At 39.8% G+C, this 17,431-nt stretch overlaps 1 protein-coding gene and 1 pseudogene across 6 annotated transcripts in view; one reads left to right on the top strand and one right to left on the bottom strand.

Moving 5' to 3' along the window:
• The window catches only part of PRORP (protein only RNase P catalytic subunit), a 140,630-nt gene that overhangs the window by 27,044 nt on the left and 96,155 nt on the right, over window positions 1–17,431 (bottom strand). The window lies entirely within an intron of this gene.
• Window positions 1,425–7,273, top strand: LOC134760109 (large ribosomal subunit protein eL8-like; annotated as a pseudogene).

Here is a 17,431-nt window from a genome sequence, read left to right as displayed (position 1 = left end):
CCTGTGAATGTGTCTAAAGGTTAATCTGAAAGTCATCACAATATATGCAGAGCAGGTTCAGCCTGAGTTTATTAAATTCAACACAAATATTTATATGGTGTCCACATACGATAGGTACTACTTGAGGTGCAGTGATATTTAGATCTTTCTATCATAAGATTCAGTTGTTTTCTTTAAATAATTCATTCCATAGTAGGAAGACAGACACAAATAAATCACTAAAATGTATATTATTCTAATGCAATACAAATAATACACAAATTTACCAAATGTGTGTACCTTTTCGGCTCCAGGTACTACCTGAAGCACAGGTGGATATAAGGGTAAACAAGACACGGTCCCTGCCCTCAGTGAGTTTAGAGCCCAGTGGCAGTAAATAAAAGGTGTCAGTGGAATCACCAGGGTAGAAGAAAAGAGAAGCCTATGAAAAGTTTTGAAAGCTAAAATGGAACTCCCCAGTTTAGAACTTCTTTTATCTTCTAGATTAAAGAATCAGCAAATGCAAAGGCACAAATGAGTGAAATGTTACGGTATGTTGAGAGAATAACAAGAATTGTAGGGCCAGTGGAGTGTACAGTGCAGGGTGGGAAAGAGGAGAAGCTGAGGAGAGGTGAGAGTCGGGGCTAGGAGGTGGGCAGTACTCTTGCATAAGGCACACAGGATCCTGGGTTTTGTGATGAGAAGCCTCTGAAGGGTGGTGGTAGCAGGAAAGTGACAGTTTCAGATGTCCGTTTCAGAAAGAACATTCTCACTGAGGTTCGGAATGTATTGAGGCCAATTATCAGACTTCAGCAACAGTGAGAGATGAAAAGGGTCTAAGACCAAAATAATCCAGAGCAGACTGTCCAAGAGAAATATAATGGGAGCCACAAATAAGAGCCAAAAGTTTAACTGTAAATTCGGATGCTCAGGTCTCTGATATAAAATTGCCATCCTCTATCCTTTTTTTTTTTTTTGAGACGGAGTCTCCCTCTGTCACCCAGGCTGGAGTGCAGTGGCATGGTCTCAGCTCACTGCAACCTCTGCTTCCCGGGCTCAAGAGATTCTCCTACCTCAGCCTCCTGAGGAGCTGGGATTACAAGCATGTGCCACCATACCCCACTAATTTTTGTATTTTTAGTAGAGACAGGGTTTCACTATGTTGGCCAGGCTGCTCTCGAACTCCTGACCTCAAGTGATGCTCCCACCTTGGCCTCCCAAAGTGCTGGGATTACAGGCGTGAGCCACTGTGCCCAGCCTTCCCTCCCATATATCTAAAATCATCTCTAGATTACTTATAATAGTTAATATAATGTGAATGCTATGTAAGTAGTTGTTATACTGTATTATTTACGGAATAATGACAAGAAAAAAAGTCTGTACATGTTTAGTACAGACACAATTTTTTTCAAATATTTTTGATCTGTGGTTGGTTGAATCCACGGATGAGGGGAACCCACAAATATGGAGGGCTATTTCACACAGCACATCTCAATTTGGTCAGCCACATTTCAAGTGCTCAACAGACCCACTGGCTAGTAGCTACCATATTGGATAATGCAGGACCAGAGGGACTAATTGAGGAGGCAATATCAGCAGAATTTGTTGATTTAATCAATGTGGAGGAGGAGGAACAAGGAGGTAGAAATCACTGTGATTGCTGGCTTGGGTAACTCAATAGGTGAAGATATTAAATTTTAAGAACAATCTAATAGCCAGAAAACTGCTATGAACTTCTGATATGTTGTAGAATAAAAAAATGAGGAGATCCAGTGTGATCCTACATGCTAGTCTAAGGATGTTTACTTGAACTAAATGTTGGTTCTTTTCCAACACCTGTATAGCTAATACAGCATAGGAAAAGTGACACCAGCAAAAGAAGGTGGGAGGCACCACAGCTGTCCCTGAAATTATTTGCTGTCTCAAAACACAATTGGTTGCCTTGGAAATGGCTGTGACTACCTGCATGTGTGCATACACATGTAGCTATGGATGGGGGTAAACAAACAAAGATCAAGAAAACCTACCCGGGTAAATTTTAAAACCAAAAAAAAAAAAAAAAAGATGGTTTAAAAGTTGACCACTACCCAGGAAGCAGGAACCACAGTATTTTTAAAGAATGCTAAAATAAAAATGTGTATATGCAGAATGCAAGGACACTGGGCATAACTTTGGTGGTAGTGAAATGATTGATGAACCACCAACTCTAATTCCAATCAGTACAACATTCCTACTAAGCTCTTCAACATCTTTTCTAATTTCTTCTTTTTTTTTTGAGATGGAGTCGTACTCCGTCACCCAGGCTGGAGAGCAGTGGCATGATCTCCACTCACTGCAACCTCCGCCTTCCGGGTTCAAGCGATTTTCCTGTCTCAGCCTCCCGAGTAGCTGGGACTACAGGCGCACGCCACCACGCCCGGCTAATTTTTGTATTTTTAGTAGAGACGAGGTTTCACCATGTTGGCCAGGCTGGTCTCAAACTCCTGACCGCAGGTGATCTGCCCGCCTCTGCCTCCCAAAGTGCTGGGATTACAAGCATGGGGCACCGTGCCCAGCCAACTTTTCTAATTTATTCTATAGAGGCCAGAGCAGAAGATCCTTGGTTTTCTTTAGTTGTACAGGGCAGGACAGTTCATGATCTGGCATGACACTGGTATGGCTTCATTCACATAATGCTTGCAGGCAACGTCTGAAATGCCAAAGAACAATGTGTCATGTACATGTAACCTGTTAAAGGTCACAAGAATCTTGTTTCTAAAATTTAGACCAGCCATCTAATTTTATGAACACTATACAGTAGTCTGTTCTTGTTCTTCACCAGCTTATTGCCCAATCTAATAAACTCTTATTTATAAGCTGGTATTCAAATGCTGAGGAGAAAAGGGGCTCCAGCTTGATCATGTACTTTGAAAAAATATTGTTTGTTTTTAGGGAAGCAGACATCTCTGGAGAAAGCATAGGAAGTGGATTTAGTGTAGTTTTGTGGTTTTTTTTCTTGAGACGGAGTCTTACTCTGTCACCCAGGCTGGAGTGCGGTGGCACGATCTTGGCTCCTTGCAACCTCCGCCTCTGGATTTTCCTGCCTCAGCCTCCCAAGTCGCTGGGATTACAGGCACCTGCCACCACACCTGGCTAATTTTTTTGTATTTTTAGCAGAGACGGGGTTTCACCATGTTGGCCAGGCTGGTTTTGAACTCCTGACCTCAAGAGATCCGCCCGCCTCGCCTCCTAAAGTGCTAGGATTATAGCCGTGAGCCACCACCACACCTGGCCTAGTGTAGTGTTTTGAGAGCTGTTACCTCTGGGCAAGTCACAGCCTTTTAAGCCAGTTTCCTTATATGTAAAGTAAGAAAAATACAACACTTAGTCCATAGGGATGTGTGAGGATCAAATCACTTAATATTTATGAAAGGACTCTGTAAGCTGTAAAAGACTACTTGTTGTTATTGTTAGGCTGTAAAAGCACAATGTGATACATTTATATATAGCTTTGTTATGCCTTAAAAAAGCTTTGATATGCCTTACTTCATAGGACTGCTTAAGCACAGTGTCCAGCTTTAATAAGAGTATTTGGTTTCTGGCCCTTCAGATAACATGCAGAGAAAAAAAGATGTGTTAACTTAGAATGGCTATGTGCACTGTATTTAAAGAGTTTTGTTTGTCTCACTTAATGAATCTTAATCTTAAAAAGGTTAAGATTTTAAGAGAATTAAGAGGTTTTATGACAACAGAGTTGACATATTTTTCCCAAAGTCCTAGACTTTAATTCCTTTAAGCACATTCTTTTCCTCTTTTTTAGATTCCACTGTCATCACTTTAGTTCAAGATGTCATTAGGACTTTTGGTTGGTCTTTCAATGCTGTTTCTCCTGTGACATTGCCAGGTTAACTTTCCTACAACCTGGCTTTCTTTGTGTCATTTTCCTATACATACTCATCCTCCAAATCCTAATTTCTGGCATTGGTAGGCTGTCCAAACCTACAGGTGTAAACAAATCCAGAGAACTACCCGGTGAGGGGCGGTCTAGATATGTGGGTTTGGGAATTACAAACGCATACCACAGGGCATGGTAGTGTGGCACGGTAAAAGACCACAGACTTTGGGGTCAGATTGGCATTTCAATTCTGAATCTGTTACTTTTATTAACGACTCAGGGAAGTGACTTAATTGCACCTCAGTTTTCTCATTTGTAAAATGAGAATCTAATTACTTCATAGGATTGTTTAAGCACAGTGCCCACCTTTAATACAGCGTTCGGTTTCTGGCCCTTCAGATAAAACGCAGAGGAAAAAAAAAAGATGTGTTAACTTAGAATGGCTATGTGCACGTATTTAGAGTTTTGTTTGTTTGACTTAATGAACAAATATTATATCTAATTTAAAAGTTTAAGGCCAGGCACGGTGGCTCATGCCTGTAATTCCAGCACTTTGGGAGGCCGAGGTGGGTGGAGCACAAGGTCAGGAGATCAAGACCATCCTGGCTAACATAGTGAAATCCCGTCTCTACTAGAAATACAGAAAAAATTAGCCGGGCGTGGTGGCACGTGCCTGTAGTCCCAGCAGAGGCTGAGGCAGGAGAATCTTTTGTACCCGGGAGGCAGAGGTTGCAGTGAGCCAAGATAGCACCACTGTACTCCAGCCTGGGCAACAGAGCAAGACTCTGTCTCAAAAAAAACAAAACAAACAAACAAAAAAACCCACCAACAAAAAAATATATATATATATAAAATAAAATAAAAAATAAAAGTTTAAGAAGGTAAAAAGGCAAAATTGGAAAGGGGAACTATAAATATTTTAATACATTCAGATATCTCCCTAGTCAAAACATTAACTGTAAATTGATTTAAGTTACATGGTCATTTTTGCCTGTGGAAGAGGATAGATTTGAAAGAAACAAAACTGAAGATGAGAAACCAGTTAGGAGGCTATGGTAGGGATTTAAGCAGGTACTAATAAGGATCTGATGAGAAGGATATGGTAAAAGAGGAAGAGAAAAGGATGGATTTGAGAAACAGAGCTGGGCACGGTGGTTCATGCCTGTAACCCCAGCACTTTGGGAGGTCTAGGTGGGAGGATCGCTTGAGTCTGGGAGTTTGAGATCCGCCTGGGCAACATAGGGAGACTTTGTCTCTACGAAAAATTTAAAAATTAGTTGGACGTGGTGGCGCATGCCTGTGGTCCCAGCTACTCAGGATGCAGAGGCAGGAGGATCATTTCAGCCTAGGAGGTCAAGGCTGCAGTGAGCTGTGATGGCGCCACTGCACTGTAGCCTGGGTGACAGAGCAAGACTCTGTCGAGAGAGAGAGAGAGAGAGAGAGAAGGAAGGAAGGAAGGAAGGGAAGGAAGGGAAGGAGGGAAGGAAAGAGGGAAGGAGGGAAGGAGGGAGGCAGGAAGAAAGGAAAGAAAAGAAAAATGAAAGAAAGAAAGCAAAAGAAAGAAAGAGAGAAAGAAAGAAGACGAGAGAGAGAGAAATAATTAGGAGGTAAAATTGGCAAGACTTGGTGAACAATTGGTACCACCTATCGGTGTAGATGTCTGGCAGGAAGATGGCAAGTTCAGTTTTGGACATACAGTATTTAGTTTGAAGTACCTGTCTAAGGTAAAGATGTAGACATAGAACATCAGAGAACACCAACATTTAAGGAGTAAGAGAAGGAAGGGAAGTTCAAAAACAAGAGAGAACAAGGAATGGTTAGAGAGCGTAATGAGAAAGGTAAGAATGTGAAGTCACAGAATTCAAAGACACAGACAATTTCAAGAAGAAAGGAATACATAAAGTATTAAATGCAGAAAAAGTGATAAAGACTAAAATATGTTCATCAAAATTGGCAATTAGGAAGTTACTGATGTCCTGAGGGAGAGCATTTTCAATGCAGTGATGGAAACTAAGCCAGACTTCAGTGGGCTTAGGGGTTAGGGAGCGAATGGGTAGCAAGAAAAGAATTGCATACCAGTCTTTTGAGAAGTTTAGATGAGGCGGAGAGAAACTAGAGCAAGCTAGCTATTTATGAGTTAGTGATTAAAGCAATGGAGATCCAAGAGAATCAGAAAAGCATGTCTCAAAGAGTCTACCATGGTATTTCAAGAAAACAGATAAATAGATCAGTAGGTTAAAATATAAAGAACAGTGTGTTATGAGGGAAAGAACACACTGTTCTACTGATAAACAGATCAGTAGGTTAAAATATAAAGAACAGTGTGTTACAGGGGAAAGAACAAGGAATTTGGAATGAGACATGTCTAATCCTGTTACTTTGCCATTTACTAGCTATGAGACAAGTTACTTAACATTTTCTGGGTCTTAGTTTCCTTATTCTTTTTTTTTTTTTAGATGGGGTCTTGCTGTGTTGCCCAGGTTGGAGTGCAGTGGCACAATCTCGGCTCACTGCAACCTCCGCCTCCTGGGCTCAAGATGTCCTCCCATCTCAGCCTCCCCAGTAGCTGGGACTATATGTGTGTATCACCCTGCCTGACTAATTTTTTGTTTTCTGTTTTTTGTGGTGTTTTTTTGGTAGAGATGGGTTTTGTCATCTTGCCCAGGCTGGTCTCAAAATCCTGAGCTCAAGCAATCCACCACCTTGGCCTCCCAAAATGTGGGGATTACAGGCATGAGCCACCTCGCCTGGCTAGTTTCCACATTCTTAAGGAGGTAATACCAATAACAGCTGTAAGAATTAAATGAGGTACTCCATATACAAGTGTCCAGCATTGGCAACTTTTGCTTGGTCTACAGAAGGTACTAAAAAATATTAGCTTCCCAAGAGAAGAAGTAGAGGCTGTTTGCCCGGGCTGAGAAGAAAGCTGCTGGCAAAGGGGACGTCCCCACTAAAAGACCACCTGTCCTTCGAGCAGGAGTTAACACCATCACCACCTTGGAGGAGAACAAGGAGGTTCAGCTGGTGGTGACTGCACATGAAGCGGATCCCATCAAGCTGGTTGTCTTCCTGCTTGCCTTGTGTCATAAAATGGGGGTCCCTTACTGCATTATCAAGGGGAAGGCAAGACTGGGACATCTAGTCCACAGGAAGACCTGCACCACTGTCAACTTTACACAGGTTAACTCGGAAGACAAAGGCACTTTGGCTAAGCTGGTGGAAGCTATCAGGACCAATTACAATGACAGATACGATGAGATCCGCCATCGCTAGGGAGGCAATGTCCTGGGTCCCAAGTTTGTGGCTCGCATCACCAAGCTTGAAAAGGCAAAGGCTAAAGAACTTTCCACTAAACTGGGTTAAATGTACACTGTTGAGTTTTCTGTACATAAAAATAATTAAAATAATACAAATTTTCCTTCAAAAAATATTAGCTTCCATTTCCCCTTGGAGGTTACTGGTAACATTGAAAGAGTGCCATTTCAATTAAGCAGTGAAAATGTATCCTAAGTTGCAAGATTAAAGCATTCAGTTACAAGATATTAAAAATAGGGAACAGGTGTGGTGGCTCATGCCTGTAATCCCAGCACTTTGGGAGGCCAAGGTGGGAGGATCACTTGAAGCCAGGAGTTTGAGACCAGCCTGAGAAACAAAGCGAGATTCTGTCTCTACAAAAACATTAAAAAAAAATTAGTTGGGCATGGTGGTGTGTGCTTGTAGTCTCAGCTACTCTGGGAGCTGGGTGGGAGGACTGCTTGAGCCCAGGAGTTCAGAGGCTACAGTAAGCTATGATCACACCACTGCATTCCAACCTGGGTGACACAGCGAGACCCCATCTCTAAAAAAAAAAAAAAAAAAAAAAAGGAACAACAGTTGAAAGAGGAAAGAAAGGATTTGAGAGAGTTAATCATATTTGAAGTCTAAAAAAAAAAAATGAAGTAAGTAAAAGTGCCAAGAGGAAAGTAAGCCTAGGGGCGTAGGAGCCTTTGTGTCTCATATATGATTAGCATACATCCAAAAATTATTTGAAAGAGTGCCTTACTGCATCATATAAGATGACATTTGCAGCAGAGATGGTTTTAAGAGGCTGAACATGGACAGAAAATATCAAAGGACAAACAAAGCTACCTTAAAGAGGAAAGCTGGTGCAGTTCATACCTAATGTTGATCATTTCAGTAAAGATCTAGGAAACACAGTATTTGGAAAAAATAGTTTCCAAAGCAGATGTGAATCCAAGTATCCTTGGGCCTAATTGTTAATGAATGTGAAACACACGGCTACAGAATCTGTGGGTAGAAAACATTCCCTAATTGCACAATCTCTAAACCTTTCCATCTGATTTCAACTACAATGACGTGCAAGTAAACATACTTCTCAACTTTTCCAACCCTACATGCACAAAGAATTACTCTCTTCGAGCACACATTTCATTGTAAGATGCGTCTTGACATGATTTCTTAGACAAATTCAAAGTTATTTTCTATATAAGGGAGTAGAATAAGTAGTATTAATAAGTGTTTTTCAGATCCATATTTTGATCACAAGGAAAGCCTGAGCTTTAATAAACTTAAGAGGACTGAGCAGAGTCACGAAGCAAGAAAATATTATAATGGAATCTAATGGTATTATTTTTCTACAACTCTCTTCCTAATAAATATATGAATTGTAACTTTGTCTTCAAAATGCAGAGCACAGACTTCTTACCAATTGCACATTTACTGAACACAAATCAAGGTGGAAGAACCACTGCAGAGCTCAGGAAAAACACATGCTGTGATCATTGTAAGGGAAAAGAAATGTGAACATAGTTTTTCTGTGCAAGGAAAAAAAAAAGAAAAAAAAAAGGAAATGAAAAAAATTAGAGAACTACTCAAAGACACAGGAAAAAAATCCTTCAATACTGCTGAAGGTAAAGAAAGAAGCAATAAGCAAATTTTAGGGTGGCCTAACACAGGTAATCTGAGGAAATACAAAGGATGGTTTCTCCACAAAATCCTCTTCCACCCCATGGAGAGGACTGCATGCTTTTCTTAAACGAATGGATTGCATGTTGGAAACTGTTAGAATGTGGAAGCTGACTGATTTTCCTATAGGAAATTAGTTTTGACAGACATCCTAATTAAGCACAGTAGATAAGACTACTGTATAGAACTAAGCTGGCTGTGCACTGAACAACTCTAGAGGCAATATTCATTGTCTCTACAACAATTCTAGAGACAAAGTTACAATTCATATATTTATTAGGAAGAGAGATGTAGAAAAATAATACTCTAGAGTTATGCAATGCCGTAGCCGATGGTAAGTATCTATCAGAACAGAAACATGTTAGCTCCATGACGGAAGGGAGTTTTCTCTACTTAATTCATTGGTGTGTCCCTGGCATAAAAAACAGGACCTGATGCTTAAGATGATCAGTAAGTATTTGCCGAATGGGTTGATGAATGAAAAGAAAAGGGGAAACTGAAGTTTGAGAGCACAGAAGACAGATGGATTTCTTAAAACTGAAAAAGATTAAGAGAATGAGTCCAAAAATCCAGAACCTTGGAATTGAATTCCTACCTGTTATAAAAGAGGAAGGAGGGCTGGGCGCAGTGGCTCATGCCTGTAATCCCAGCACTTTGGTAGGCTGAGGCGGGCGGATCATGAGGTCAGGAGACCAAGACCATCCTGGCTAACATGGTGAAACCCCATCTCTACTAAAAATACAAAAAAATTAGCCAGTTGTGGTGGCATGCATCTGTAGTCCCAGCTACTCAGGAGGCTGAGGCAGGAGAATCGCTTGAACCTGGGAGGTGGAGGTTGCAGTGAGCCAAGATCACGCCACTGTACTCCAGCCTGGCAAGGAAGAAAGATTCTGTCTCAAAAAAAAAAAAAAAAAAAAAAGAAAAGAAAAAGAGGAGGGAGAAGGAATGGTAGAAACAGTTTGGGACGTTGCCAGATTTTACCATGCTCTGGCAAGGACTTACTATGGGCCAAGCAAAAATTAAGTAATAAAAAGGGGTGGAAACATCACGTTAGCAGAGATGGAGATTTTCTTCTTAATTGGCAGGCTAAGTATGTCAAGAAAAGTTTACATAATTGCTGTTTTTCTATCAAAAACTTCTACATGGGTTGAGGCAGGAGAATTGCTTGAAGCCGGGAGTTAGAAACTAACCTGGGCAACACAGGACCCCATCTCTACAAATTTTTTTTTTTTTTTTTTTTACATTAGCTAGGCATGGTGGCGCATGCCTATAATCCCAGCTACTTGGGAGGCTGAGGTGAGAGGACAGCTTGAGGCCAGGAGTCTGAGGCTGCAGTAAGCCATGTTTGTGTCACTGCACTCCAGCCTGGGTGACAAAGTGAGACCCTGTCTCAAAAAAACTCCAAAACGAAAAAAAAAAAATCTGCATGGCCATACCAAATAGGGAGATGGAAGTCAGAATAAAAGATATGATTTTCATTATGATATAAACCATCTCCCCAAATATTACTAAAATCTTTAACCTATGATTAAGTGAGATAAACACTGCAGAAGTGATCTGTAAACTGTTATATGCTACCATGGTATTAGCTGTTTTTATTATCCAATTAACAGAAACAGAGTTCATAAAAATTCACCAGCCATTTGATGTCTACTGACTATATATTGTGCTTTAGCAAGTATGCATGTATATAAAGTTCATAACTTATGCAATTCCTTGTGTATACGTGACTTTCATTCTGTCTTATTTATCAGGTTTCAACTAGACCTAAAGTTCCTCAGACTGAATAAACCTATACTTTACAACCCTCAACATCATCTTTACGTGATCCATAAACACATATCGAATTTCTAAGGACCCCTGGGTATGGCTGATTCTAAGGACTTTCTTTTCACATTCCCAGTATTTTTAAATTTCAGCTATAAAAATTTATTTCAAGAGAGTTGGCGCCTCTATCTGTCCTACTATGACTACTCCAATTCATCTCAACAATGAAATATGTTAATTTGCTCTAAATTCTGAGCAATGCAAATGGACTTACTAACCATATGTTTTCTGTTCACAATCTGTTTTCTGTTCACAATCTGTTTTCTGCCAGGATTATCTGGCATACCTCATGTATAATTTCCATTAAAACAACAAAGCCAAACAAATACAAAAACACATAGCTCTTTGCTGTACATAAAAAAAAAAATCTATAGTTGGCTTTTGTGGGAGGAACCACTTCCACTCACAGCCACTCAAGGCTTATCAGGATATACTAGTTGAGAGGCATGAAAAATAAAAACTGGTAATTTCCCATAACCAAAACAAAAAGTGTTACAAGATACTTAAATGATCCTTGGCAATACTTTTATTCTATTTAGTATATGATTAGGAGTTCAGTGGATTAAAAAACCCACCAAATAAAAGACAACTGGTATATATTCTCCTCAGACATGGTAATGTGATATAAGGTAGTAAACCTTGAACTTCATTTTTGTATGGGTAATAAATTCACATGACTCAAACTCCAAAAGAAACCAAATGATATTCAATAAAGTTTCTCTCCCACTCCATCCCCCAGCCACCTAGCTGTTCTCCCCAGAGGCAACCAGTATTATCCATTTCTTTGGTAGCCTTCTAGAGACTAGACATCAACAAACAAGTGTGTGTGTGTGTGTGTGTGTGTGTGTGTGTTCTCTTTTCCTGTCTTTACACAGTTGGTGGCATGCTGCATAACATTTCTCAGTAGTATCTTAGGCACTACTCCCACCATGCCATGTTTAGGCAACAGGCTTCTTGCATGTCTTCTTTGATTGAACAATACCAGCTTCTCAAGTGTTGTGAAGGAGTTTGAGACCAGAAGACTTGGAAGGAAAGTGTGTTGTAATTAATTGGTAATATCTGCCATAACCATCTATTCCCGTTCTGTGCTTTTACTGTATCTTCCACATACCTCTTTTACAAGAATCGCCACATTTCACTAACTTGAAAAGGCATATCTGAGAGTACGGACTATGTCCTTTCATAATTGTAATGCAGGATGCCTACCTAGCACAGTGCCTAACATATAAGTACTCGATGAATACTTACTAAATGAATCCCACAATCAAAATCCCCAATGTTTAGGGAGAACAAGACAGCTTTTCATATTCCTGATTGAGTTACTTTCTCCCGCTCAAAGATATACTTGATTGACCCTATAACTGTAGATTTGTAATGAAATCATATTTGAAAGCTATGTGATACTGCTTTCCCCGTCTCTATCAGAATTTACAGTAATGGGTTGGGCGTGGTGGCTCACACCTGTAATCCCAATACTTTGGGAGGCCGAAGCGGGTGGATTGCTTGAGTCCAGGAGTTAGAGACCAGCCTGGGCAACATGGAGAAACCCGTTTCTACTAAAAATACAAAAATGAGCCAGGAGTTATGGCGCATACCTGTAATCCCAGCCACTAGGGAGGCTGAGGCAGGAGAATTGCTTGAACCTGGGAGGCAGAGGATGCAGTGAGCAGAGACTGCACCACTGCCCTCCAGCCTGGGCCACAGAGTGATACTTGGTCTCAAAAAAAAAAAAAAAAAAAAGAATTTACAGTAATGACATCTGGCTGGCACTCAATCTTCTTGAGAAAAAAATATGTACCCAGAACTTTACACAAGATCCTATCATATATGTAACACCTAGTTTCTAATCACTGCCCTCTAAAGAGAAAATGATTGTGTAACATGTGATTTCCGAAACAAAAGTGGGGTCTAGGGAGGTCAGGCGATAGTGAAAGAAAACTCAATGGAAACATCATGAGTGATAAAGAAAGCTTGTGATTGTTTGAAAAAAATCCAGTGAATGAAAAAAACTGACAAAGAACATGTCAATTAAACCTTACTCATTAAAGACCCCACCTGCTAATCATTCTCAAAGCTCTTTCTAAACTTATATTTTTCATATAAGTACTGCCATCTACAGGGCATAATGTAAACAAAGTATTTTATGAGGGGCGGGGAGTAACTGAAATGAAAAGGCTGGCATACTATAGGCTAACATCTTCATGCCCTTTTAAAATACCAGCATTAATGGGGAAAAGACTCCTTATTCAATAAATGGTGCTGGGATAGCTGGCCAGTCATAGCAGAAGAATGAAACTGGGCCTTTACCCTTCACCATATACAAAAATTAAGTCAAGATGGATTAAAGATTTAAACATAAAACCTCAAACTATAGAAATCCTAAAAGAAAACCTAGTAAACACCATTCTGGACATCGGCCTTCAGAAAGAATTTATGACTAAGTCCTCAAAAGCAACTGCAACAAAAACAAAAATCAACAAGTGGAACCTAATTAAACTAAAGAGCTTCTGCACAACAAAAGAAACTATTAACAGAAGAAACAGATAACCTACAAATAGGAGAAAATAATCGCAAACTACGCATCCAACAAAAATCTAATATCCAGGAATCTATAAGGAGCTTAAGCAATTTAATAAGCAAAAAACAAATAGTCCCATTACAAAGTGGGCAAAAGACATGAGTAGACACTTCTCAAAAGAAGATATACAAGTGGACAACAAACATGAAAAAATGCTCAATATCGCTAATCATCAGAGAACTATAAATCAAAACCATAATGAGATCTCATCTCATACCAGTCAGAATGGATATTATTACAAAGTAAAAAACAAATGCTGGCAAGGCTGTGGAGAAAAGGGAAGGCTCATACACTGTTGGTGGGAATATAGATTGGTTCAGTCACCATGGAAAGAAGTTTGGAGATTTTTCAAATAACTTAAAAGAGAACTACCATTCAACCCAGCAATCCCATTACTGGGTATATATTAAAAATAAAATCATTTTACCAAAAAGACACATGCACTCATATGTTCATCGCAACACTATTCACAATAGCAAAGACATGGACTCAACCTAGATGCCCATCGGTGGTGGACTGGATAAAGAAAATGTGGTACATACGCACCATGGAATGCTATGTGGCCATAGAAAAGAACAAAATCATGTTCTTTGCAGCAACATGGATGCAGCCGGAGGCGATTATCCTATGCAAATTAACACAGGAACAGAAAGCTAAATACTGCATGTTCTCACTTATAAGTATGAGATAAACATTGGGTACTCATGGATATAAAGATGGCAACAACGGACACTGGGACTACTAGCGGGGAGATGGAGGGAGGAAGGCAAGGGTTGAAAACACTAACTATTGGGTACTATGCTCACTACCTGGGTGAGGGGATCATTCTTAATCCAAACCTCAGCATCATGCAATATATCTATGTAATGAACCTGTACATGTAGCCCCAGAATCTAAAACAGAAGTTGAAATTATTTTTTTAACTCTATATTTATTCAGAGTTACATGTTATGTTTTCTCTTTTTCACACACAAGGGAAGGCAATAATGCTCAATGGCTGGTTATTATCTTTTAAAAATTAATATTGTAAAGCTAGCACTTATGATTTTAAGTCTTCATTTATTTATTTATTTTGAGACGGAGTCTTGCTCTGTCACCCAGGCTGGAGTGCAGTGGTGCAATCTCGTCTCACTGCAAGCTCTGCCTCCCAGGTTCTCGCCATTCTCCTGCCTCAGCCTCCCAAGTAGCTGGGACTACAGGCGCCTGCCACCATAACCGACTAAGTTTTTTGTATTTTTAGTAGAGACGGGGTTTCACCATGTTGGCCAGGATGGTCTTCATCTCCTGACCTTGTGATCCACCCACTCAGCCTCCCAAAGTGCTGGGATTACAGGCATGAGCCACCGCACCTGGCTAACATAACTTTTAAGGAAAATAAGCGGAATCCATTAAAAACTGTTTCTTATAATCAAAAGGAAGAAATCTGATTTTAGAGATAACCAAAATCCACCAATATCACAAGGACGGTAAGAATTTTTGTTGGGGCCAGGCACGGTGGCTCACGCCTGTATCCCAGAACTTTGGGAGACAGAGGCAGGTGGATCGCTTGAGCTTAGGAGTTCAAGACTAGCCTGGGCAACATAGTGAAACCCTGTCTCTTCAAAATATACAAAAATTAGCCAGGTGTGGTAGTGCATGTCTCTAGGCCCAGCTACTTGGGAGGATGAAGTGGGAGGATCACCTGAGCCTGGGAGTTTGAGGCTGCAGTGAGCCATGATTGCACCACTGCACTCCAGCCTGGATGATACAGAGAGACCTTGTCTCAAATAATAAAAAATTATAATAATAATAATTTTTGCTTGTTTGTTTAACCATCTATTTTCAATTGGGTATTCAATTGTATCTTTCTTGTCACAGTAAAATTGCCACAAGTTTGGTAATAGAACAAAGTTAGGCAATATTTATTACTCCCCCCAACCCACCACTGCCTATCACCAAAGTACTACTTTATTATGTGGTGCTGTCTGAACAGCGTTGTTGTCTGAACAGTGGAATCAGCCCCTCTTCCACTCCCCAAATCTGATTATCAAAGTCTAACCTGCCAAGATCCAGATTAAATGCCAATTTCCCCATAAAGAATTATTTGATCCCTCCTTAGCTAAAAGTAGTTTTCCTTAGCCTATGAATATTTTAGCTCTTTGCCTAAACATTTCTTACAGCCCTTGTAAATATTCTACATATTAATGATTTAGGTATCTGTGGGATTATAAACCCCTAAACAAAGGAAGGGACTACATTTTATTCATCTTTGCATCTGTCATAGTATCTAGCACAGAGCCTGGCACATGATGAGGAGTCAATAAAGATTTAATGAATATTGAATGTTTGTATTTGAAAGCTTACATGGCTAACACCAAACAGTTAATTTGAGAAACATCATGGCACAAATACTAACAATAGAGGGTCTTTGTTAAATATTTCACAGACTAGGAAAGCTAGAATCTATACCAACTATAGTAAAATATACATACTTAAGCTGGTGGTTTTATGAGAGTAATAACAGGTATCATTAGGTCACCAGAAGTCTAGTGAAAACTTAGTGTTACAGCTTTGGTTAGGCTAGAGGGAAGTGATTTAGGAGCTATGCTTCTTAAGCTCTTTTCTCATTTGTTTATTTATTTTATTTTATTTTTTAAAGATGGGGTTTCATTATGTTGCCCAGGCTGGTCTTGAACTCCAAAGCTCAAGCAATCTGCCTGTCTTGGCCTCACAAAGTGCTGGGCTTACAGGTGTGAGCCACTGTGCCCAGCCCTAAGCTGTTTTCTACTCTTCACTATAATTTATAGATTAGACAGGTTGTACAGTTGCCAGGGAGATGTCATGGCTACCAAAAAGGAAAGCATAAACACATTTTAAAATACACCAAGTGGGCCGGGTGAGGTGGCTCACGCCTGTAATCCCAGCACTTTGGGAGGCCAAGGTGGGTGGATCACCTGAGCTCAGGAGTTCGAGACCAGCCTGGTCACCATGGTGAAACCCCATCTCTACTAAAAATACAAAAATTAGCTGAGCATGGTGGTGGACACCTGTAATCCCAGCTACTCAGGAGGCTGAGGCAGGAGAATCGCTTGAACCTGGGAGGCAGAGGTTGTAGTGAGCCGAGCTCGTACCATTGCACTCCACCCTGGGCGACAACGGCAAAACTCCATCTCAAAAAAAAGAAAAAAAAAATACACCAAGTGTTGGGTAGAAAAGCAGTTATTAAACAGAATCCTTAGCTTTTTGTTTACTGATTTAGTTTCTCGGGGCTTCCTTCATTACAGGAGAAAAATCTCCTACACCAAAGTATTCAAGTTCTCAGTAAATGTATTCAGAAGTCCTAGTAAATACATGTATGTGGAAGTCATATTTTATTAACTATAATAAAGTTTCTCTTGAAACAATAAAGATTAATACATTTAGGAAAGAATAAAATAAAACCTATGCAAACATGGAAAAAAATTTCTGATACTAGCAACACTTACAAGGAAGAGAAGATTGGATATGAACATGGATAGGTAGAAATAATTAACAGGTCAGAACTATAATTAAGGTAAAAGAGAATTAGATTAAAGGACATCATTCATCTAACCCTGGACACAATCAATAAACTTTCCACAATCCCAGAACACATGTGACCAAAAAAAAAGGAGTTCATTGTCAAATATACACAAACAAGAGCTAGACACCAACCGTCTGATTTGAATCTTAGGAAACAGGTGGGAGGCCAAGCAGACAATAATAATGTGGAAGGAACACTGTTTTAACTAAGCGGCTTTTGGCCAAGTTATAACTAAGAAGGTTAAAGTGTTACACATCCGACAAAGTGCTTAATTAGTTGTTTTAAGCAAAAACAGTATTTTATGCTCATTAGGTATTTTCTAGTATGAGTTGTATCATTATTCTCTATTGGAACTTTAGGAAGGAAATATATTGGAGAGGCTGCATAAGTAGTGTTTAAGGCACAGACTCTGGTGCCAGGTTTCTTGAATTCAAATTCCAGCTCTCCCCCCTTACTAGCTGTGAGACCTTAGGGATGTTACTTAGCCTCTCTAAGCCTCATTTTCCTCATCCATTAGTAAAATGGGAACTGGTAGTAGTTCCTATCTAATAGGAGATTCCACTTCCTATGAGTATTCAATAAATTACTGTTCATAAAGCACTTTGAACATATATCCCACAGTAAGCTCTATATGAGTATTTGCTAAATAAAATCTGTCCTTGATAAT

Source organism: Pongo abelii, chromosome 15 (genome assembly GCF_028885655.2).
Source record: "Pongo abelii isolate AG06213 chromosome 15, NHGRI_mPonAbe1-v2.0_pri, whole genome shotgun sequence".
Classification (NCBI taxonomy): domain Eukaryota; kingdom Metazoa; phylum Chordata; class Mammalia; order Primates; family Hominidae; genus Pongo; species Pongo abelii.
Note: the sequence above shows the minus strand (reverse complement) of the source record. Positions and strands in the feature narration are given on the sequence as shown.